At 36.7% G+C, this 25,089-nt stretch overlaps 1 protein-coding gene across 1 annotated transcript in view; it reads left to right on the top strand.

Annotated features, from left to right (window-relative positions):
• Positions 1–25,089, top strand: part of KIF21A (kinesin family member 21A) — a 117,056-nt gene that overhangs the window by 18,597 nt on the left and 73,370 nt on the right. The gene's annotated exons all lie outside the window — the stretch shown is intronic.

Genomic DNA, 25,089 nt, shown 5'->3' with positions numbered 1-25,089 from the left:
TTTGTTAAATCAATTTAAAACACACTATGAGAAGGGAGGGGGAAAAGTGGGCTAAAGTTAATATACTTATGATAGGGCACAAGTGAGTGAAGGACTCCAATCCCTGAATCTTGGGGTACACGATTTTCATGTTTTTTTTTTCTGACTGTCTGCCTTAACAGGAAAGAGGACCAGAATTGAGGTGAGTGAGATAATCAGATAGAAGATGCTCTGGTAATACCAGTGACACATACTTGCTCTATCAAAGAGACACTGGGGCAAACATGCCTGGACTTAGCTGTAGCTGGCCACTTATCTTGATGCGCAACTATGGGTTTTATTTGTGTTTCTTGGGGAGAGAACATGTAGGATAACTGAATTAAGACCTCATATATATAGAGTACCTCATATGTTTCATGTTTATTTACTGTTCATGAATATTTAGTGCATCAGGTATCATTATATTTCAAGCCTCTTGAATATTAGGGCCTGTTGCATGTTTAGTGCCTCATAAATTTAGGTGTCTTGGTCCTTCCATTCCTGTTTCTGTTTAGGGACACATGCTCTACTTACTAACTACTTCTGTCTATATGTTTAACATGTCTTACAAGCTCCTTACTACTATTCTATGCTTAATACATTTTAACACATTTATTCAACTTCTTTATTTAAAAAAAGATTTATTTATTTATTACAGAGAGAGTGCAAGCAAGTGGGGGGAGGGGGAGAGAGAGAGAGAGGGAGAGAGAATCTCAAGCAGACTCCACTCTGAGTGTGGATTGTCTCCAGGATAATGACTTTCCAAGAGTCTACTTTATAATGTTTGTTTTATTTTAAGATTATTTTATATTTTATATCAACCCTTGCTTATTGTGTTTATTAATTAGAAATGAAAATGTACTTATTATCTTACTCATACTTAACTAGGAGGCCCTCAGTGACATTCTAAATGTAATGAGCACAAATCCCCCAAACAAGGACCAAATTACAGAAGTAACCTGTTCCTGAACTAGCATTAAGTTTCCAGTTTTGAGATCTTGGGCAAGTCTGTTAGACTCTCCTGGCTTGAATTTTCTTCTCTGTAAAATGAAGGAGTTAGAATAAACAATCTTTCAGGTCCTCTCAAATTTTGTGATAGGATCATTTAGTGCACATGTGTATGTATGTGTATATCCATACAATTGCTCTATTCTTTTACCATTTTAATTCATGATTTGAGGGAAAGTATTGTCTCCCTCTTAGGGATATAAAAATATAAAGTTTTGTTTAGTAGGATGAGTTATTGAATTATTTATTTAATTCTGCTTTTATTGAGTTTTGACTATTGCTTTGTACTGAAGTTAAAAGATGAAGACCCTTCCTGCTCTTGGGGATCTCATGGTATCATGGAGAAAAGTTACAGCTAGACAGTTAGCTCTGCTAAAAGTGCTATAAAAAAAAAAGAGAGAGAGAGAGAGAGAAAGGGGCCTTAACCCTTAGGAGGTCTGGACTGACCTCCTAGAGGAAATGATGCTGGTCAAGAATGGAGTGGGTAGGATGGGTGCCTGTGGATGGGCATTTCAAGCAGAAGACAGAACATCTCTAAAGCAATGGAAAAAGAACAAGCCTGAAGCATGGGATGCTACTTTTTTTACTTGAAGTATAGTTGACATACAATATTGTAGTTTCAGGTATACCACATGGTGATTCAACAATTCTATACGTTATGCAGTGCTCACCATAAGTGTAGTTACTGTCTGTCACTATACAAAGTTATTACAATATTATTGACTACATTGCCTATGCTGTACTTTTCATCCCCATGAGTTATTTATTTTATAACTGGAAGTTTGTACTTCTTAATCCCCTTCACCTATTTTGCCGGCCCCCACACCCCTCCCTCAGTGGTGCTATTAAGATATCTTAAATAAGAAAATTTAACATTTTGCACTGAGGATTTTTAGGTATATCAATACTTTTAGGGTATATCAATAGTGTTTGATTGTAAAATGCATACAGAAAAAGCACAATTAACCAATATGCAAGCCAATATCTTATTTATGTCTAATTGTTTGTAAACAGGTTTACCAAACAGGAGGACTGCTTGTATAGAATTCTTGCAATTTCTTTACAGATTTGGTTAAAGAAAATGAAGTTTGAATTTAGCTGAAATTCAGCAGGTTTTTTTGCTTAAAAAAAGAGGCAAGTAGACTGTGACATTTGACATGGAGATGACATCTGTAATTGCAGGCTGTGCCATATTTACAGAAAAATTGGCTTAGGAAAAGTGCCCTTTGACTGCCCCTGCGCTTTGATTAGCCTCTGAATGGTGAAATGAAAAAAGATGACACCAAGCATTCAGAATGAGGAGGCAAGGAGGACTAATGGATTTCCTGCAGATTGGTTACATACTGTAACTACTCCAGTGCTGGAATACACTGGAACGGATCTGGCTGACTACTATACTGAATCCAATTTGTGATGCTTGTACTGCTGTGCTAGGCTCAGTGTTAACACATTAAAAGCTCAGCCACTTCTGTATTTCCTTGTTTTTCATTGATAAAGTTGGATGGTGTACTGGGAGGATTAAATGAGATTATATGAAATAGCATGAAAACTCAGTGCAGTGCCGGGCACATTGTAAATGCTCAACCTGTATCAGTTCCTTTCTCTTTATTCCACTGTAAGCACAGTGATAGTTAAAATGCTGTGTGTCTTCTCTCATTCCTTTGGGGAAAGTATCAAAAAGATGACTCCATTAGTTTAATGCTGCCTATCTTAGCCTGTGTTTCCTAGACAACAGAGCCTGAGGCAGTCTAGGAGTTATTGCTTCACCAGGAGTACAGTTCCAGGATAGCAAATGTGAGGAGAAAAAAAAAAAATGAAGCAAGGAGGAGAAAACGGGGTAGCAAATAAAAAGTGCACATTATTCCGTTGTAAATATGGTCATGTCACCAGGTTGGTTTGTCTCTGGATTAGCCATGTGGAAACACTCATTTCAGAACAGTCTTTTGGAGAGAGGAACAGAGAATAATTTATCTGTTTCTTCTTCCTGTTTTTTGTCTTTCATTGGTCAGCATTTGCCCCCTGCCCTACTGGGTTTCTGTTCTTCAGCCCTCTGGGCAGCTGCTAGGAAGCCAGATACATGAAAAGCATTATGTGAATTATGAAACATTAAATGCATATACATTACTCTTTGAACTATTTTTCTTCTTGGACATTCAAGAAACAAAAAATATGTATATCATACATATACATATATTTACTGGATAAATATTAAGTAACTAAATATTGAGTAAATAAATTAATATTAACCTGTATGATAGATTTTTTTCATGTGAAGTTATTTTTTTTAAATTGAAAACAAATGCATGAAGTCTCAATTCTAACCAACTCTAAAACACATATGTAGTAATGCAAAATTTACATATTAAGAAATGCCATCTTAATGAATTAGTTTAAAAATTCCCAAATGTTATAATTTAATGCATTCTTTCTGTGTTTACAAATTTCCATTAGAGAATGCATTTCATCAGTGAGGTTTCAGTATGTTTAGAGTTTTCCTAATTTTTAAAAAATAAGTGGTAATTTAGCATTGTATTTTAACTACTATGATTATCTTGTAGCAAATGGTTTTACAAAACACACAATTACCATAGTCACAATCTAAATTAGTTAGCAGTTTAGTTGGAATAGGATAAGATATCTCTACACCTAGCTATACATTAAATTGAAAAGTTCCTTGTCATAGTTTCATAAGCATGTGTAAGTTAGGATATAGGCTTGACTGCTATAACAGAGATCCAAAACATCAGTTGTTTAAATAAGATAGGAATATTTATGCTAGTTCAGGGTTAACAAGGACACTGCACAGTGTTGGGGACCCAGGCTTCTTCTATCTTTTCATTTTGTTTTCTTGAGCATATTGATCTCATGCCTTTGGATGGAAACCACTATGTTTATATCCCAGGAAGAAGCAGAAGAGGGAGGACAAACTCCTTTTATTAAGAGACTGACCTGAAATAGCACTTATCAGGTTTTTTTCCCCATTTTTTAGTTAGAACTCAGTCATATCACCATATGTAGTAACAAAGGGGACTAGGAAATGTAGGATGCCATATACTCCAGCTAAAATTCCTATTGCAAGGGGGTGCCTGGGTGGCTCAGATGATTAAGCGTCTGCCTTCAGCTTATGTCATGATCCCAGGGTCCTGGGATCGAGTCCCGCATCGGGCTCCTTGCTCCTTGGGAGCCTGCTTCTCCCTCTGTCTTCATGAATAAATAAATAAAATCTTAAAAATAAAATAAAATTCCTATTTCTATTGAAAAAGGAAAACATGGATTTTTGGGAGATTAACTAAGTTTTTGCCACATGCACTCTCTTTCCCAACCATGAAAAATGTCCACTTCCTCTCCAAGGGTCATCCATTTCGTAGTTTATTATACCTGGGTGATGTGAAGTCAGTCCTTTCTCTCAAGCTCTCATATTATTTCTTGTGGTTGGCTCATGTGATCTGAAAGCCAGTTTATCTACTATCTGCTCACTGCCCAAATGCACATCTAACAATCTAACATACAATGGTAAAGTCAAGGCAGGGTAATGTATCCAAAGATAGTTGTAGAGAAGCAGGATAAGACACTCCATTTGGAAAAGAGGAAGATTGGAAACCCAATAGTCACTCAGCAGCAGTTAAATCCTGTGTGTAGGAATCATGAAGATTTTTATCCCGGTAGTAGAAAAAGTTCTTTGTTAGTCCTCTTGGCAAGCTTGTCCCCCTGCCCTTGGGGAGGAAATCACTTACTCTCCAAGGTTTCTGGCTTTGTCCTTTGAGAGATTCTTTATTGTTTGTTATTCTTCATGGCCAGAGCTAAAGCGGGCATTGAAAAGTATACCTTTGCTTGGGGATGGATAGCTTTCCAAGCTGGCTTCCTGCTGGTGCAGGTAAAGGAGCCCAAAAGGTTGTCTTTGGGTTGAGCAATTATAGACTTTTACAGTCCACGTGTTTTTGTGTGTGTGATAGATACCCTCAAAAACGTATTGGATTTTCTGCCTATTTGCACTGATTAGTTCCAAGTGGAAGTAACCATATCCAAACATTAATCAAGACATAATTGTGTACATTTGGTCTGTTTGTTAGTTTCCTAGCTAAGAATACTGGATTTTAATTGTTGGCTTTTGTGTTCTGTAGATCCTACAGTTTCTAAATCAAAGACAGCTACCTTAAGGCTTAGTAAGAAAGTAGTATCCTTAATATCTTGATTGCTATGCTGGCTCTCATTGTCTGGCTGCAAACTCTTGAGTCCTAGGTTTATATCAGCTTAGGCTGTATCTTCTAAAACTCATGTTTCACCTGATTTTATTTGGAATATAAAATAATTTGGCTCTTAAGTCTAGGAAGCCCCACTTTACTAGACACTCAGTCAATTTAGATTTCAAGCTACAGGTGGTGTGAACTTTGTTCTGGAGAGCTGAATTGCCTTCCACATATGCTTCATACTGTGATACTCTGTTGTTTAGGCTGAGCTTATATCTCTTAAAGGATTTTTTTGAAAGCAGTAAGAAATAGTCAGTACTTATTAACATTCTTACTTTTTCCAGTCACCTCATTCAAGCTAGAGACTTGGTTAATATTTTTTTTAGATTTATTTATTTATTATTTTAGAGAGAGAGAGAGAGTGGGAGGAGGGGCAAAGGGAGAAGGAGAGAGAGAATTTCAAGCAGACTCCCCGCTGAGTGCAGAGCCTGATGCGGGGCTTGATCTCACAACCCCGTGATCATGACCTGAGCCAAAACCGAGAATCACACACTCAACCCACTGAGCCACCCAGGCACCCCTTGGTTAGTACTTTTAAGGTACTAACCTTGAAGGTGGCAGTTTGATTAAATGTTTTGCTGTGGCATAGCAAGAGTTAGCTCCTTTTCTTCTTGCTATCTGTTTCCTTACCATCCGCTGTTCAGCCTCCAAGTTGGTACTATATACCACAGGTTCTGCTGGAGTGGACATCAAGTTCTACATTAGTTAGGACATGGGTACAGGTGCTCTAACAAAGACCCTGAATCATAAGCGGTTAATCAAAAGAGAGGTTACTTCTTGTCCACATTACAGCCTGGGCATAAGCAGACCAAATCTAAGTTCTGTTGTGTTGGGAATCCAGGATTCTTCTATTTTGTCCTCCACCATCCTTTGAGTGCCCTTGTCCACATGATCCAAGATGGTGCACCACCACCACTTCTGCATTCTAGCCATTGAGAAGGGAAGGAATAAAGGGAAGGCCCATCTCTTCCATTTAAGACCCTATTGTTCACATTAACCAGAACTTACAGCCACATCTAGCTGCAAGGATGCTTAAAATGTGCTGAGTATCCAGATAAAAATTTCATTAATAATAAAACAGTTCACTAATAAGGAAAAAAGGGGGAGAATAGATTTTGGATTGCTGTTAGCAGTTTATGCCACAAAACATAGACTATACATTTGGATCTTAAAGAACAAGTAGAAGAACAAAACCCAAACCAAGCAAAAACCAAAAGCCTTTACCACTGTATCAAAAATTAATAGTTGGATAGGGTAATTACAAAGTATAGTACCCTATGCATCCGTACCTGACTGCATGATATGTAAATTTAACTGCCTTTATAACAATTTAGTCTGCAGTTTGCCTTTCAGAGGCTACAATGGATATGCTCACGTGCATTACATTTGAGACTGTGTGCTTAAAAATTTATTTCTTCACCTGGGAGTTTTTTTTCCCCCCTCATTAATACTTGGTGAGGTGTATGAAGCACAGAGTAGACCTAAAGTAACATTGAGCGTCATGCAGTTCCACCAAGGTTCTCCTAGCTGCAGAGAGAGAAAATGTGTCATATATTTTCAAATGGAAGATTTCTTTGAGGGAGGCCTCAAGTTTTATGTACAAAATTAATATAAATACTATGTTTTATTCCATTTCATGTGCATATTCTAGAAATATGCTTGTTTTTCATATAAAAATGTTTTTAAGTTACTTACTAAGTTTACCAAAGATAAAGTTGACACTTCAGGAAGATTGCACAGTATTTTTTCTGTGTCTTTTATATTGATGCATACCTCTGGGGTGTGCATGAACTAGTTGAGGACTTGGGTAGTTGTATCATAAAACTCACACTTAATACTTTATTTATATTCATTAGCAATCAGTGACGAAATTAAAAAAAAATAGGGCTGCTGGTACCAGTCATTTTCATGGCTACCTCCTTCCTTGTGCCATCTTCCCTTCCCTAAATTCCCAGGGCTTGTCTCCTTAGCCCTCTGCTTTCACATAACTGATAACTCATTCTTCAGATCTCTAACCAAACGTCTCATTTTCTGAGCAGGAACTTTCTTGACCATGGCAGAAAGACTCTAAGGTGACACCCAGTGATCCTTGCCTCCTGATGTTCATGTCTTTGTGTAATCCCTTCTGCTTTAGTTCAGGCAGCGCCTGTGATTTGCTTCTAAGCAGTAGAATTTGTCAAGAGCAATGGGATGTCACTCCCATGACTGCATTATGTTATGTGAGACTTGGTTTTTGCAGACTGGAGTGAGAAAATCTCTTGGTGGTTTTGAAGCAATAAGCTGTCATGTTGTGAGAAGACCACTTGGGTAGGAACTAAGGAATGTAGGAACTGAGAGCTGGTCATCTGCAACAAGAAAACAAGAACCTCAATCCTACAGTTGTAAGCAACTGAATTCTGCCAAAAAATGTGAATGAGCTTGGAAGAGGATCCTGAATTCCAGCTGAGAACGTTGACCAGCTAATGGCTTGATTTCAGCTTGGTGAGACTTTGAGCAGAGGCAGCAGCTTGAACTTCTGAATGACAGAAACTGTGAGATAATAAATGTGTATCATCTTAAGTCCTTAAATTTATAGTAATTTGTTAAATAGCAGTAGAAAATGAAATCTAGATGTTCAGAGTCCTGTGTTGCTTGAGGAAAGAAAAATCCACATTCCACATCCTACCTCCCGTCCTGATGGGCATGACTATCAGTGTTTGGGGCAGATTTGTCAAGGATAGTGGAGGGGAGAATGCAGTCCAGAATCAAATTTATAATCTTTGACTTCTGTGAGCTGAAAGCTGTCCGAGATCATCCCATGAACCACTGATTGCAGTACTGTAGTGTGAAGCTATTTGACTTTGCGATGTCTAGAAACCTGTTACTAGGAATGACACTTTAATAGAATTGTGTTGTATCTCTACAGGTAATACGAGATGGCTCTTTGGAAATAATAGATCTAATAATCATTATTAGGATTTATTTTAAGGAAGAAACACTATATTAGTAGAAAAGCACATTTTCTTTGGTTCATTCATTTTACATTTCTTTTTCATCAAAACCCCACCTACTCTAGAGACCCCTTAAATATTGTATTCTCCCTCCCTGTCATGACTACTCTTTCTTCCCTTTTCTAACTTGGGGCGGTATCTTCTACCTATTTTGCTATAAGGCTTTGAAACTCGAGAGTCCTGCATCATCAGCATCGCTTATAAGTTATTAGAAATAGTTTCATCTCTCATCCACACTCTCAACATCAAAATCTGTATTTTTATAAGTTCTCCTTGTAATTCATGTATAAAAGTTTGAGAAGTTTTGCTGTAAGTCTCTTATGGTATTTAATAGTATACCATGTTGAATTACAGTTATTTTTGTATTTGCCTCATTTCTTCTTCTTTTTTTTTTTTTAAAAGATTTTATTTATTTATTTGACAGAGAGACACACACAGCAAGAGAGGAAACACAAGCAGAGGGAGTGGGAGAGGGAGAAGCAGGCTTCCTGCTGAGCAGGGAGCCCGATGTGGGGCTCGATCCCAGGACCCTGGGATCATGACCTGAGCCGAAGGCAGACACTTAACGACTGAGCCACCCAGGCACCTCTGTATTTGCTTCATTTCTTGCATTAGGTGATAAAATCCTAGGTGTCAGAAACCAAGTTTATTCATCTTTATTTCTCCTGCAGTGCCTAGCATGTATCTTACATATAGAGGTATAGAAAATAATTTACACAATAAATTATGTTAAATTGAATCAATTCTAGGAGGCTTTCTGTTTTATGGAAACGTTTAATTCTTACTGTTAGCTTCACATATCTGTTATTCAGGGCACCATTTTGTTGATAAAATTGGAGTCTTCCTAATCTACTTATAGATATTAGACCTTTGCAGAGAGGGGAAATCTAATGGTTTAGAGAGCTCCATTGTGGTTCAAAAATCTCTAATGACATTTTTATTCAATTCCTAACATTCAGATTGTTTCCTCAGAATGCACAAACATAGTTCCCAGCTCTTTTAGTATCCATGCTAATGGATAAGATTTAACTATTTTCTCTGATCTTCAATTCAGGAAGAGGATTAAGTGCATTCTGTGCATTCATCAAAGATACTTTGTTCTCTAATGTATCTCTAGTATATTCATGGGCTAAAACGTCTAAGAGAAAGCCAGCTTTTCTAGATACTTGCTCTTGCCCACTTGCCAGAGATCTTTTCACTCCCCTCTAATCTCTTCTATGCCCTCTCAATTTTTCCCATAAAAAAATAAAGGTAATAAGTAAACTGGTGAAAACTGTATGGGGAATGCTAGTAATTACCATTACTTCATGAAAAAATATAAAGCTCTATGAATGATATTCAGCTGGCTTTCTAAAAGAATCTGTAAAAAGCGAAGTGAATGTATAGATTTTAACTATTGGAAAGATAATTTCATTGATAGGTAATTTCATTCCACATACTAATGTATGGTGTGTGTGTGTGTGTGTGTGTGTGTTTAGAAAACTATGGTTTGTTAACTGTTTATTTTTGGGAGCTGCTAAAATTACTTTATTTTTTTAATCTTTAAAATTTTTAAATTTAATTTTTAAAAATTTAAAAAATATTTAAATTTTTATTTTTAAAATTAATTAATTTTACTTAAAAAAACCCAAAAAACATCTATTTATATCCTGTGTCCCAGTGAGACTCCTTCATGGTCAGTCCTGCCTCAGAGCACTTAGTGAACATGATAGTTGAAGCCATTAGAGTTATTTTGTAGAGTGAATCTGGTATTTTAGTCTGTTTAGACTGCTATAACTAGATACTGCAGACTGGGTGCCTTAAACAACAGATGTTTATTGCCCATAGTTCTGGAGGCTTGAAAGCCCAAGAACAAGGGTGGAAGTCCCACTTCCTGGCTTTCAGATCACCATCTTTGCTGTGTCTTCACATGGTCAATAAAGAGAAAGAGAGAGAGTTTTGTTCTCTCTTCCTCTTCTTATGAAGGACACTAATCCCATTGTGGGAGCTCCACCTTCAGACCTCATTTAAACTTAATTACTTCCCAAGGGCCCCACTTCCAAATACCATCACATTAGGGGGTAGGGCTTTGACATATGAATTTTGGGGAGGACACCATTCAGTCCATAGTTACAGTATGAAAATAATTTTAAAAATCTAAGGCTGCTGAATCTGGTAAAAATTTCTCTTTGGAGTGTAATCTTTTTTTCTTTACAAGGACAGTAAAATTTTATGGTTATCCTAACTATGACTCATGTTTTTAGGACTAGACTGTTTATATCAACCTAAAGGCCATATACTAGTTTTGTGTTGTTGCTGTCACAAACTACCACAAATTACAAGGTGAATGGAAGTTTAGAGACATTGGTAGACTTGCCCTCTCAAGCATTACTCCTGTTTTTATATTATTGGCAATCAGATTGCCTGTAATAGCTCTTAGAATCATCACAATATGAAATTTTTAGAATTTTAGAGCCGGTGCTTAAGGGAACTTTAGGATTATATAATTTCTCTCTTACTATATGCAGGAATTTCCTCTATAACAATGGTTTTCAAACTTTTTTGAACCCCCAATTACCTCTTTCTTTATAAAATAAAATCTTATAAATAAGGAGCTAAATCTGCCATCTTTTAAGGAGAATGATGAAAGAAAAAGTTCTTCACCCTATACCCATACACCAACTTGAAGTACCCTCAGGCAGAGGAACTGAAAACCAAGAAAGGCAATTTATTAGGAAGTTGGATGACAAAACTGAACTTAATATGTTAGAGACAAACTCTGAATACATAATTTTAAAAGGCAGTTGCTTCTGAGTAGTTACAACAAACGATGGACATCTTGAAACTGCTTGCTTCCAGTGATGCAGGGGCTTTGTTTTCATGGGTCTATTCTCAGAGGAACCCTGGAGTTCATGGAGGAGCCTTAGGGGCTGCTTTGGGTGGGGAGCCTAGTGGTGAGGAATCCCTGGGGTACCTCTAGTAGGAGTGACTTCATTTTTATATGTTTTGCATATGGGGCTTTAAGACTGAAATTGTGTATGGGAGAAAAGTAGGTGATAGAAGGAATGGCATTATTATGTGTGTGTGTATGAGAACCCTAGGGTGAGAGGGTCTACTTCCAAATAAAATATAAATATCACTGCTCATCATTGTTCCCAAAGTTTGGTGCTAGGTTAGCATTATGTTAGAATCATTTGGAAATTTAATTAAAAATATAGATTCTGGGTTCCCCACCTTTGGAAATTCTGATTCAATAGGTCTTGGGTGGGACTTACAATATGAATTAAAAACATAACAAAATAAATAAACACACTGAAACATACCAGGTGATTCTCTCATGAACCAGGTTTAAGAACCTGTACTACCTTGTCTGTTGTCAGTAGGCATTGTGGGTACCTCCCTACCTCCTAAGGCAATCTATCTGTTTTTTGATGAATTAATGGTTAAAAAGACCTTTCCTCAACAGAGCTGCATTCCTCATTTGGGGCTCATGTCTTCTAAGCTTATTCAGGCTGGGGCAGAATTCAGTTCTTTGTGGTTGTACAACTGAGTCCCATTTTCTTGCTAATTGTTGTCTGGTTGCTCACCTCCTAAAAGCATCATCTCCTAAAAGCATCCTTCTCTGTAGGCAGTTGATGACATGATTATTTGCCTTCTTCCTGTGTTCTAGCAGGAGCCTGTCTCTTTGATGTTTCACCTTTTTTTAAAGGCTCACCTACCTGATTAGATCAGGACCACCCAGGATGATTTCTCTTTGATTAACTCCATATCAGTTAGCTAGTAAATAAATTGGAAGTGATAAATCTTCATATTCATAGTTTCCATTACACTTAAGGGTCAGGAATTATATATGGATGTGGATCATTGGGGATCATATTAAAATTCTAACTACCACACTTTCTTTACAAAAATATATGTGTTCCTTGTTTTGGCTGTGACCTGTCACTTTGGATTTATTGGGAGATGACAGAATTATGGCTTATTTTAGTGTTTGTGATAGGACTATTTATTGATAATAAAAATTGTTATCAACCACTTATGTTCATTAGTTTGGAACCAGAATCTTTTTTTTTAAGCAAACTATGCCCCCCTCTCTCGCTGTGTCTCTCTCTGTCAAATAAATAAATAAAATCTTAAAAAAAAATTTAAACTATGCCCAACGTGGAGCTCGAACTCATGATCCCAAGATCAAGAGTTGCATGCTCTACCAACTCTAAGACAGTCAGGCACCCGCAGAACCAGAATCTTAATTTGTACATCATTCAAGTATGCTTAATAAAATATTATTTCTATTTCTTAGAAGCAGAGCTGAAGTGACAAGTCTTTTTCCCTTCCACAGAATGATTGTAAACACAATATACACCTTGGATTGAGGATGTATTGCTGTCATTATAGTCATAATACAGTTTTTCTCATGATGAAATAGTTTCATACACATACAGTATTATCAAGCATAGAAGGAGATCCTCTCTTTTCCCCAGAAACTTGTATGGTTTCATTTAGAAAGAACTTTCTAGTAAAATTCTTGAAAATTCTATATATAATTGGGGTGGACTGTAATGAGAGAAATAGAAACTTAATGATTTCAGAATGAGAGTTGAAATATTTTCTGGTTATCACAACTCTGAGATTGCTTTTTCTCTTCAGTCTTACCCTCTTGAGTCATCTTCCACCTTTTCTTCAAGTTTCAAAAACAAAACTCAACTGTTAATTAAATCTTTTAAATTGTAAGATTAAATTTAAAAAACTAAGTCTGGGGACACCTGCGTGGCTTAGTTGGTTGAGCGCTGCCTGCCTTTGGCTCAGGTCATGATCCCGGGATCGGGGCCCTGGGATCGAGTCCTGCATGAGGCTCCTTGCTCAGCGGGGAGCCTGCTTCTTCCTCTGCCTGCTTCTCTGTCTGCTGCTCCCTCTGCTTGTGCTCTTTTTCTCTCTCTCTGACAAGTAAGTAAATAAATAAATCTTTAAAAAATAAAATAAAAAAAACTAATTCTGTGAGATAGTGCTCAAAGATAATTCATAGATAATGCTTTTTAAACTTTGTGTTTATTTACATATTTATTACATATCTAAAATCTGTTACATATATCTCAAACCATAGTTCTTCCTAGGAAAGAGATTGGGTCAGTGACTTACTTGTGAAGGGCTGGAGAATTGTAGGGATCTTGACAGCTCTATATTCTAGGTCAATATTGGTGTCAGGACTGGGAGTGAAGGGGATTGTTTCACGTAGTAGTACTAAAAAAAAGGGTTGTTGCCATTTTCAGAGACTAACCCTGATTGCTCAGGATCTTGGCAGGAAACAGATAATACATTCAGACAAAATGATTGGGGAAAGTATGGTAGAGGATGGACTACATTAAGGAGACTCTAAGGGATAAGGCAGTACGGGGGAAACCTACCGATGTAGATGTCCTGATAGGAGTTGTGGCCTTTGGTAAAGGGACATGGCCCACCAACAGGACCTGGCAGGGAAGGAGCCAGGAGAATGAATACCTTGACCTCAGTCCTACTGTGCAGTGTCTTACTGGCACCTCCCTCTGCTAAGCCCCACTGGAAGCCTAAGGGAAGGGAGCCCATTGTTGTAGCTCTTCAGTCTCCTAGGGCATAGGGTATGGTGAAAATGGGTGAAGAATCAAACTACAGGAGAAAAATGAAAAGAATTTTGGCAGAGATCCAATATGGCTTTTGTGTGGCAGCTTTCATCTTGCAGAGACTACAGTGTTAATTTTAGAGGATAATGTTTTGGTTGGGATGCCTACTTGCATGGTGTCATAACATTCATAAAATATTCCTAAATTCTAGCAACTTTTATCATCCTGGTGCTTCTCAAAGAATTATGTTACAACCAGGAACAAAGACACTTCGTGTATCTTTGCCTATGCTTTGCCTGAACTGACCTTTACTCTCTCTCCTCTGCCTGGAAAATTCTAATCACCTTTTGAAATCTAGGTCAAATATAATTTCCTGCTGAAGCTTTTCCTGTAACTATCCCATTCTCCTCTGACTACTCTTTATTTCATGTCTCCTTTGTACATAATATTCCATTGAGCACATACTTAATTTTCTTCTGGCTGTTTTTTTGTTTTTTTTTCTCTCTCCCATGGCTTCCTTTCTCAAGGTCTTTGTTTTTGTTTTAAAGTCCTTGCTTTACACACTGTTTGACATTTAGTAGGGACTTGTTGACTCAGTGAGGTTTTCTGATGGTCTTGGGTTATACACATCCACCATGTACAGCCACCAGCAACAACAGAAATTTGATGACCACTTTGGACAATAGGTGGATGGGTCATGTCATGACTTAACATACCCCTTTTCCTTACTCTCTCAGTTTTTTGGAGTAGAAGTTTTTCTATTTTGGGGAGAGAGTCTAAACAAGAAAGTCCAGAGTTTCTAAAAGTATTAATTATAGTGATGTAGAGGATCGGACCTTTCTTTAGATCCAGAATTTGGCTACTTTCTTTTTTTTGGTTGACCTGTGCATACTATTTCAATGCAGTTCTCTGAACATCTGGCTGGTACTTAACAGAGAAAGTGGCTTATGATGCTTCTCCCTATGAACAGAGAGTATTTTTTTCAGTGTGCTGTATCCTTAGTTGAATCATGGGGATGAAAAAGTATGAGACATGGAAGTTGAAGTCAGAGGAAGTCAGTGTCCCATCATTCTTCCCTTTCTTTCCCTAATTAGCCAGTGTTGAACTGTACTTGAGGGAAATAAACCTTTGTTTTCCTAAGTGGCATTGCAAACCAGAGATTGAGTAGGTTAGTCTAGGAATCATAGCACCAAACATTAATGGATATCTTTTGGTGTTCCTGAGTGAGAATAAACTTGAGTCAGGTGGACCACACAGAGGTGAAGACTGTAGGATACATAGCTAATTTTACAGATTAAGATAGGATTTCTGAGTAATTTTTTAAAAGTGATTCATCATTAATGGATTAAAAAGCGAACAGAATTCTCTCCATCTCTTCATAGAAGTGTATACTTCCTGGTCCCAGGTACACACTGCTGTGCTTTATTGTTCTTAAGCTTTTTACAGAATTAATCTCTTTAATGGAATTACTGAGGTGTGTTTCTTTCATGAATGTCTTGGAGAAATACATTTCTTCCCATAAATTATCACTGTAATTAAAGATCCATTTCAGGAAGGGGAATTTCTTTTTGTAGACTTATGTTACTTATTATTTATGCCATGCCTGATTTCTTAGGAAAACAATTCAGCAAGGCCACAAATGGTCTACAAGTTCCTATGATGTGTCAGAAACTCTCTTCTAGAACAAAAGATAGAGGGTTAAAGTAGGGTAGATCCTTCCTTAATATGTGTCTACTAACTGGAATGAACTAGGGGAGGACCAAAAAAGGGACCAGAAACCCTGGTGACTCATTTGTGGTGGCAATGTGATAGCTGTCCTAATTTTTAAGAAATGGAAGGGAAGAAATTAGTAAGATATAATTAACAGTAAGATGTCAAATTGAACACTAGTAAGTAGCATCCATATAATGATCATCCAAAACACTGACAAATGAGGAAATAAAAAAGAGTAAGGGATCTGAACAGGGGACAGATTTATTGGTGTCGTATAAGAAGAACAAAGGTGTTAACAAGGTGCCAAGTAGGCTAATTACAGATAGCTGTAAGTAAAAGAGCTACACAAAGTGGGAATCAGGTCAGATTACTGAGTAAACTGGAGAACTACCACAGTCTTGTGGGGATGAGATCGGAATAACTCAAGCAAAAAAAGAAGAGACCGTTTACAAAGATATTTAGGTAATGGAAAAATTTGTGACATTTTTGAAACTGTGGGTTAGGGACAACAGTGTATTCTAACAGAATGAGGTTAACAGTGGCCAAATGCAAAAAGGAAGACATTTGTGTGTTATTTCCTTTCTGTTTATGGGGAAAAATAAAAATATCTTGACCAATTAGAAAAGAAAGGTTTATTTCTTGTGTTGCCTTTAATAAAACAGGGACAGAGGGCTAGGAGAAGTGAGGGTATAAGAGAAAGTCTGGAAGATACTAAAAACTACATGTGTTTAAAAATTCAGGTTTGGATGGAACTAGAGAGTATTATGCTAAGTGAAATAAGTCAGAGAAAGACAAATACCATATGATTTCACTCATATGTGGAATTTAAGAAATAAAACAGATGAACATAGAGGAGATGCACCTGGGTGGCTCAGTCAGTTAAGTGTCTGCCTTTGGCTCGGGTCATTATCCCAGGGTCCTAGCACTGAGCCCCACATTGGGCTCCCTGCTCAGCATGGAGCCTGCGTTTTCCTCTCCCTCCGCTGCTCCCCTTGCTTATATTCTCTCTCTCTGTCAATTAAATAAATAAAATCTTAAAAAAAAAAAAAGATGAACATAGGGGAAGGGAAGGAAAAATAGAATAAGATAAAAACAGAGGAAGGCAAACCATAAGAGACTCTTAACTATAGGGAACAAGCTGAGGGTTGTTGGAGGGGCAGTGGGTGGGGGATGAGTTAAATGGGTAATGAGCATTGGCGGGGGCACTTGTGATGAGTACTGGGTGTTATATGTGAGTGATGAATCACGAAATTCTACCCCTGAAACTAATACTGCACTATATGTTAACTAACTTGAATATCTTTTTGAACTAACTTGAATTTAAATAAAATATTGAAAGAAAAAAATAGAAATATAGGTTTGATTGCCAGCATGTTTGGACTTAGGTTAATGAGTGATGTTAGTGCTACTCTTATAATTTAGGAAAAAAAAACCCTGGTGACTGCACAAGTCCTAGGAGGGTATAAATTATAAAGGCAGGTGTTATTTGCTTAAATCAGCATCCCTTCAGTAACTGCAAATCATTTGTTAGTTATTTGTCAACATTCTTGTCACTAGCATTTAATCAAATTTAATTCAGAGTAAGGACAACATCTGTCATAATGATTTATTGCCCCTTTTTAAAAGAACCTGTTACTCTGGAACTTTGTTCTCTTCCTTTCTGAATGAAAATTCTTGGCTATATGGAGATAGTAAAAATGATGGTAATACTGAAAGGGATAAAAATTCCCATTTTGGTTGCTGTTGTACTTTGTTTTAGTATGAATAGAGGGATAATGAGGCTTGGTTATTGCTATGAAAAGGTTAACTTTAGGGTTATGACTTTTCATTGCAGATGGAGGTGTAACATTATTCAGCTTGATGGTCTTTGCATGGCAATATATGTTTGTATATTTATATGTATATGTATACTTACATATCTAGGTAGTGTTCACTGTTATACTTCTATTCCTCACATAATAGTTCTACATTAGTTGTTCTAAAGACTCAGGGCATCCAAAGGGTGTTTTGAAAAATGTGGCAATAATTTGGGGAGCCTAAGAATAAATCATGCATACCACGTTGGAAGGCTCCAGTGGAATTAAGATGATAAAGGTGCCTTATGAAGGAACTGAGTTGGAGAATTTTCAAGTGGTGCTGTAGCAACAATAACAATATTGTTATACCTACATAGGCTTTCATTGCCACATATTATCTCATTTGTTCAACATTCTGTGATGTGGATATTACAGTCATAATATTACCATTTTATAGATAAGGAAACTGAGGCTAAGAGAGTGACTTGCCAAACTCCATAGTTAGTATGTGTTAAAACCTGGGAAAAGTCTGAGATTTTATCCTCTACAAATTAATAAGCTCATCTGTTACTGTTTCTTGTGGCAGAAGCCACAAGTTTCTTGAGTTAGAGACAAAGTGTTGTAAGCTTCATGATGGTTTGAACTGCTTCCCAGTTCCCCTCTTCCCCAAACCCATGGAGGCAAAGCAGGTAGGCCTATTAATTATATGGGTGCTGTGCAAGCAGTGGGGCATTGAGAAACACAAAACTTGGGGATTCACTGATTTTATAGTAAACAGAAGCAAGCTAGCTCTTTGTCAGGTAGAAGACATTATCCCTAAAAGATGCTTGCAGCAAATGCAACTTTGAGAAATGATCCTTAAAAAGAGCAGTCAGGGTCTTGCATTCTTGGCATATCCAGCAGGAATGTGCAGGGATGCTCAAATCTCAAGGTAGATTGCCTCCTCCAACAGTATGTGGCAGAATTAAACTTTAAAAACTCAATTTTTTTGAGTTTGATGACTAAAACTTTAGCTGAGCAAGTAGCAGCTATAAGTCCCCCACTCCCACCCCCATATATTTGTCTTCTTATTTTTTGGTCCTATCCAGGACATCTTGAAACTAGTGCTCTTGGCTTATTTGATATACTCATTTACTAAAACCAGTTATTGTTATTATGAAGGCAGAGAACAGAAAACAGGGCCCAATTAGGAAAGTTACTGGTCTCAGTCTCCGAATCTCCCCTAATCTTCACTAGCTACTGCCACTGCAAGGAGCTGTGGTTATGTTTTTATAAATGAAATTCCTTGTTCCTATAGCAGTTACATTTGCTATAAAACTGAAGGAAATGATAGGAACCATAAAAAATAAGGGGAAAAAATAAGGAACAAGTGGTGTAACTAATGGTGGGTATAGGAAAAAAATGTTGTTTATAATTCTTTTAAGTCAGGATTTTACTTTCTTAAAGGAATAATTAAAATATAATTTGAAATTAGAAAGGACCTTGGGAATATTAAATCCAGGCTCCCCATCTTATAGATTAGAAAATATAATTAGAAAAATTAGAGACAAAGGATGGTTGAATAATTGTTCAAAATCAGGTTTCTAGTGACAGAATAAAGTGATGTAGCAAAGTTAGATTATTGTGATAATCACATGCCCAGTATTAGAATGCCCCCCCTTAACTAGAGCAGTTTATATAGGATTCAGTCAGTAAATGTTGAATTACTTTGTTTTATGATTGAATAGGATCTATTCTGTTCTCAAAGAATTCATTTGTAGTAGAGCAATAAGAATTCATTTTGATAGCTACCATTCTAAACCCATGTACAAATTGGATAAATTAATTCAAGCTTGGGGTGGTCAGGGAAAGCTTTATAAAGGTAGGTCTTGAAAAATTACAAAGAGGTTTCAATGCAGAAAGATGGAGGCTTGGCATTCCAAGCAGAGGGAGAACTGCGTGCATTGCATGGTGAATGAAAGTATATAAGGTGATCAAGAAATGACCAGTGGTTTGGTGTAGCTGGATGTTACTAGATTTGAAAATGGACTGTCAGGTAGAATACAGATTAGGAAAATGTTAGATAGCATGTTAAATAATTAGGACATTTTGGGGGGGAAACGCTGACATTTTAAGGCTAGTTGGCATATGAAGTATAAAAGAAAAAGATTGGTTCAGAAATCAGAATCAGTTAAAAAAAAGTGATGTCACAAAAGTCAACTGCAGATAAAGAATTGAGAAATATGGTATATGAAGGGTAGCAGAATATGCCTTCCCCAAATATGCCATTTTGACATAAGGATTATTTTGAGTGGAAGGGAATTTTTTAAAAAGCAGATACAAGGAAAGATCTCTGCCTCTTCCTATTTGTCTAAAAGGAGGACATAAATTTGTAACGGTGTTTCCCCTCCCCTCTGGACCAAGAAGGACAGAAGTTAGTCACTAGAATGGAAATGGAGGAACCTATATAACAAACTTTACTAACTAGCACTTATCTTCCATTAATTTCTCCTTATGTTTACCTTCCCACTGTTTGCTGTTCTAGAAACTCAGTTCTTTTTCCTTTTGTTAATATGCTATATAAGTCCAAGTTCTAATCACCCTTTGAGTTATTCATCACTGAGTATTCCCACATGTATGCATGATGTACATGGGAATAAACTTATGTTTGTTTTTCCTTTGTTAGTCTGTCTTTTGTCAGTCTAATTTACAGGGCCACACCGGTAGAACTTAAGAGGATAGAGGGAAAAGTTTTTTCCTCCCCTACTAAGTTGTAAATAGGGTCAAATGCTGAAGAGAGGTCAGGTAGGATGAAGACCTAAAAGGGTCCACTTTATTTGGAAATGAAAAGTGCTTCTTTGGTGCCTCTTTCTGAGCGGTTTCTGTAGAGTGTGAGAGCAGAAGCTAAGTAACTATATGGCAAGGGAAAGATTTAGACATAAGAAAATGGAGACAACATTTGTTCATGTATTTTTATCTTAAAACTGAATAATGAACAGCTTGAATCATATTCTGTTTCAAGCCTTCAATCTATACAAGCTAGATACAACAAATTACTTTTCTTTTTTTTGTGTGTGTGTGGCTCTTCATGGGTTCAGACCCACCCATTGGTCAATGGTCCACAAAGGATAAAAAGTCTATCTCATGCTAAGAAAAAAAGCACATTCTCCAGCAAAACTGTCACTCTTTTCCGTAACGGCCTCACCCAGCCTACATTCATTTTCAATGTAACATTAAAAAAAAAAAAAATCTAAATAGAGATCATCTCTTTTAGCAAATTAATATTATAGGTAGAACCCACATGATTCTTGGCCTTTATCATATAAATATCATTGCTATGAAATATTGGAATATCTTATCCTAAATATTTATGACATAAGTTTTATGCATAAATGTTTTTCTTTAAGCAGTTTCAAATATATCTATTTACATGATTACACATTTTGAAAAACCTACAAGGCCTTGTTATTATTTCTTAGTGTTAATGTTAACCAAAATGTTAACACTGATTCTTTCTTAGTATTGGGATTAGATGAATATGTTTAATGTTCTTATTTTTACATAAAAATACTAAGAAAGAAGATATTTAAAAATATTTAGAGTCATAAATGTCAGATTCTATTTTTTATTTTTATTATTTTTTTGAGATTCTATTTTTGGTTATTTCCCAGAAGGGCTGATATATTTTGTCTATATATAATTTCAAATTATAGTTTTGAAATTGAGGTTTGTACTGGGTAAATTTCAGATTCTTCACATTATTAAAGCAGATGAATTGGCTTGGGTTAGAACTTCATGTGCGAATTCTTGGGTATAAATTCAGGGAATTATAGAGTTTAAAATACTAATTTTTGAAGGGGAGTTATAATGGTGAATGAATATATCTCTAGCCTTTGAAATATAGTCAATCTCCAATTATCTGCATATACCATCTTCTTCTAGGTGGGAGTTTCTCAAACCTGTTGGGAAACTACCATTGCCTGGATCCAGATGAAAGAGTTCCGCCCATCTTGCCGATTTTTAAAGCCATACTCTCTCCCTGCCCATTGAAATGGGTGGAATTGCACATCATTCATGCTTCAAACACAACCCTCCTTGCCGTTAGCCAGGATAATAATCAGATGAATAGAGGTTGGGAGATTAAGTTCTGAATGACATTGGCATTCTAAAATTGGCTGTCATATCTGCAATTCAAATAGCATCTACTTTTTCTTTGTTATGTTAAAATGAAATTAGAAATACTTAATAGCCAAAGAAGTTAGCCTATGGTTATAATAATTTCCTTAAATTTAATGAGACACTGATTTCAAACAGTAGTCCAGTGCTCATTTTCATTTGAGTTTATTTTTATCCGTTTTATTACATGGGATTTGTTAAGCTTCACAGTGCAGCTCTAAAGAAGGGAGAGAGCAGAATCCTGGGGGCATGAGGTAGAGAGAGAAAAGCCTGGGTTCAGATATGACTTTATGTTGGAATGCAAAGAATTAGCTAGAGCTTTCTGAAGAAGTGAAATCTAAACAGAGACTGAAAACATGAGATGTTCAGGCTGGAAAAGGAATTAGGAATTGAGAGGTTGGGGAATAGTGTCCAGGGTAAGAGGGCAGTATATTTGAAGTTATAGAGGCTAGAGAGAGCATGGCTTGTTAGTGAAACTGGTTCAAAGTAAGCCATCACTAATGCACCCACCATCAACAACCAAAATTCTTTATTGCAAAGATGAAGCATGGCCAGAGGAGAGACTGCAGAGGGGTTTAGGGATGTACTGAAGGATTTTAAGCAAGGTAGTGACCTGATCAGCTTCATATTTTACAAATATCACTGATATTGCAGTGTATGGAACAGATTGGTGGGGGCAAGAATTGACACAGGCAAGCTAGTGAGGAGACTTGGAATAATCCAAGTAACATAATGGTGGTGTTGATGGGGAAGGAAAGAAATTGGTGGGCTCTTGAGCTATTTCAGAGATAATAATAGCTCTTGGAGGTCAATTAAGTAGATGGAATAGGGAAGAGGGAATAATTGAGGTTTACTCTCCCGTTTCTAGCTTGGCAGCAGTCAGGATGGTGATTCTTCCAAGGAGGATGGGGGTTTTGTTATGGTTTCCACCTCATGATTGGATGAAGTGAGATAGGAGAAAAGGAGTTTGGGAGGAAGAGAATATTAATTTTGAGAAAGACCACTCACTCATCAAGAAAACGTGGAACCAGACAGCCAAAGCTACTACTACCATTAGCTCTTTCTATGGTCCATGGTTGTGGCTTCTTGTAAGAAACCCTTTGTTTTATTTGTTAGGATATCGTTTTATTTTTATAGCAGTATATAAATATTATTTTCCTTTCCCCCTTTTTAAAATATAGTATCCTGCAGTCAAATAGTGTTAGATCTAAAAGGACCTTGGAAATTATAGTTTCTATCCACAGGTGAGGAAATTGGAGCTCTGAGAGAAGATGCATGATAGCTGTGGAGTGATGGACATAGTTAAACCCAGGTCTTCTGATGGCCACTCTATTGCTCTTTCCACAGTACCTAGCCAGCTCCACATTGATTATTGTTTTCCATTAAAACAGATAAGTGAAATTGAAAACTTGATTAAAGAAAGATATTATCAAAGAGGAAAGAAAAAATTGCATAAATATGTTGTTAACACAGTTTTTTGGTAGTATAGAATTCCATTTTAGATAACCAGGGTTGCAGAAATTGAGTCCCTTCTCAGTATTATCTTTCCTATCCTTCCATTGACCTTCCATCCTGATGAACCCGAAAGGGTTAAAATCAGGCAATTTGGTCTTAGGTTTGGCTTTATCTCTAATAAATTGATGAACTCATTCCACTTCTATTGACCCCATTAAAAAAATTCAGATCTCAAAAAATAATTATTTGGGACTAGATTCTTTTAAAATTTTTTTTTTGGTCTTTATCATTTTGTGTTTTCTGTCACTGGTTGTCTTTACTTTCTTCCTTAAACTGCTTCTCCTTCTTCATGGCAAATAGGAACCTCTTATTTATTTGTTTGTTTGTTTATTTATTATTATTTTTAAAGATTTTATTTATTTGAGAGAGACAGAGAGAGACAGAGAGAGCACAGGCAGGGGGAGAAGCAGAGGGAGAGGGAGAAGCAGACGCTCCAGTGAGCAGGGAGCCCGACATGGGGCTCCATCCCAGGAGCTGGATATCATGACCTGAGCCGAAGGCAGACGCTTAACCATCTGAGCCACCCAGATGCCCCAAAATAAGAACCTTTTAAAAAACCTAGGTACAGTAAGTCAGTGAGGTATATGTCCAGGATAGTCCTTTTTTTTTTTCCTTAAAGATTTTATTTATTTATTTGAGAGAGAGGGAGTGCACATGTGCATGCACAAGTGCAAGCCAGGGAGGGAGGAGGGGCAGAGGGAAAGAATCTCAAGCAGACTCCCTGCCAAATGTGCAGCCCTACAGGGCCATGGGACTTGGCTCAAAGTGGGACTAGATGCAGGGCTTGATCTAAAGACACCAAGATCATGACCTGAGCTGAAATCGAGAGTCAGATGCTTAACCAACTGAGCCACCCAGGCACCCCAGGATCATCTTTTTATAGATTAAATAGAATAGGACCAGATTTTGGTTTGTTCTGTTAGCAACATATCACCATGTTTACTCTCCTTCTTTAAAAAGAGGACTTGAAATTGGGAAGAGAAGCAAAAGAGGAAAGTACGAGAATCTGGAGTAGATAGGGGTTGAGTGTAGGGTGGGTATAATGCTGTGGTTTTCCAAGTAGAGAGAGGACACCCTCTTTTTTTTTAATTATTACAAACATGTATTTATTAATGCTAAGCTCATATAAGTCATTATATTTCCAAATAAAGTTTATAATTCTTTAAGGAGGCTTCAGTTGAATTCATGTCCATGGCACTGAAGTTTTCCTCTAACATTAAGCTGAATTATAAAGCAGAATGTTCAAAGAGAATCACCTGTGCCTCACTTTCAGGAACAATTTGTTTGTGAAGTTGCATCTGCTCCAAACCAGAACTTTCTAAAGAATGTGGGGAAGTGTTACAAATTGAGGCAGTTACATTGTTCCTTGCTGACTGATAAAAGCTGTACTATTCAAGTCTATTTTCCCCTGAGTTTTCGGGTGCATGTTGATTCACTGGGTTTTGGAGAGAAAATATTGGAACTTCTCTTTGTTTTTATTTTTAATTTCTTTCTTTACAAAATTCTGCTTTTGTGTATGTCATAATACATGACACATCAATAGAGTGCATATCATTTGTAATGAATACATACATATAAATATATATATATATATATATAGTGAGAGTGTGCTTCAAGATGTTAAGCTGACAGAAGGATATGGTTAAATAAGTTTGGAAACCACTGGTGAAGAATTTGCAAAAAAGGCAAGTCAGGGGCATCAAGATAAATATGTCCTTAATTTCTCACTTTTGGCTATTGTCATCTCTGGAAATAAAGAGAAGAAACTTAAAACAAAAATAACAACAACAAACAGAATTTTGGTGGCAGAATTTATTTTAACTGAGTGTTTAATTTGTTACAGTTGTGGAAAAGCATTCACCCACAAAATTATTTAATTTTAAGATTAATTTTATTCTTGTTCATGATTTTTTGAGATTGTCAAGTAACTCATACTGAAATTGACCCAGTATAATTTAATTTATTTAAACTTTTCAAAGGAAGAGGCAGTAGTAGATTACATTAGTGTTTTTAAAAGATTTGGCTAGGAATTTTTAAGTTTTGTGTCTTTCAGTTTTTTTCCAGTCATTTTATT

This window comes from Eumetopias jubatus, unplaced genomic scaffold (genome assembly GCF_037043125.1).
Source record: "Eumetopias jubatus isolate StellerSeaLion01/CBP00866 unplaced genomic scaffold, mEumJub1_p1.0 scaffold_8, whole genome shotgun sequence".
Taxonomy (NCBI): domain Eukaryota; kingdom Metazoa; phylum Chordata; class Mammalia; order Carnivora; family Otariidae; genus Eumetopias; species Eumetopias jubatus.
This window is presented reverse-complemented; position numbering and strand designations above follow the sequence as displayed.